This window comes from Solanum tuberosum, unplaced genomic scaffold (assembly GCF_000226075.1).
Source record: "Solanum tuberosum cultivar DM 1-3 516 R44 unplaced genomic scaffold, SolTub_3.0 scf00007, whole genome shotgun sequence".
Classification (NCBI taxonomy): Eukaryota; Viridiplantae; Streptophyta; class Magnoliopsida; order Solanales; family Solanaceae; genus Solanum; species Solanum tuberosum.
Window position 1 is genome coordinate 1,103,724 of NW_006238933.1, and position 877 is coordinate 1,104,600.

General features: G+C 50.2%; 1 protein-coding gene across 1 annotated transcript in view; it reads right to left on the minus strand.

Annotated features, from left to right (window-relative positions):
* The window catches only part of LOC102604890 (uncharacterized), a 24,413-nt gene that overhangs the window by 6,753 nt on the left and 16,783 nt on the right, over positions 1 to 877 (minus strand). The gene's annotated exons all lie outside the window — the stretch shown is intronic.

Genomic DNA, 877 nt, shown 5'->3' on the forward strand with positions numbered 1-877 from the left:
TACCCCTATTTTCCCTCGTCCTTGGCCTCAACCGAAGACATGACTCAATACCACCATCAGATACCAAATACACTTAAAAAAACTGCAACAGGTGTATAATCTAAAAGACAGGATAGCAACAACTATACTATAGGATCACGTATAGTGTATACTCTAGAGGCCACGATAGCAATAACTATACTATAGTCTGAAGCACAAATCCGAGCTATAATAGATAACAAGGAAGTACTGATCCGGAATATAAAAACTGCACGAAAGGGCCCAAAAAACAGATTCAGCAAAAAAGAGAAAAGATAGATAAAACCTGAATTGGTGAATATGGAGGGCTTCAGCTTCGGTGGTCTTTGGGCAATTTTCCGACAAGGTCTGGCAGTTTTCCGGCCAGATCTGGTTGGCCTCCGGCGACAACAGTAGCACTGCCGTCTCTCTTCTGGGTTGGTCGTCGGAGAAGATAGAGGAGTTCGCCGGAGAATCTGAAACGCTCTTGCCTTCGCCGGAGTTTGCTGCTCGCAGTTCGCTGGTCAGGGCAGTTGGAGCTGCTCTTTGATGTTGTCGTCCTCACTGAAGCGTAGGAGAAGAGAGAAAGAGGGTCGCCGGTCGGGGCTGGTCCTCGCACTGCTTCTGGCCGGCGCCTTCGCTTGCTGGCGGGAATAACAGATCAGAGGCGACGTCCGGTTGCCGACTGGTTTTCGCTGCTGTTCGCTGGCCGGCGCCGTTCGCTGCTTCGCCTGCGCTGCTAGTAGACTAGAGGAGAGAGAGAAAGAGAGAGAGCAGATCTTGACTTACCGGGAACTGAGAGGAGATCGGAAAGCGGTCGCCGGAGATTACTATAAAGCCAGCAAGTTACCGTTGGCTTGGAGAAAGAGAGAGGAGAGAG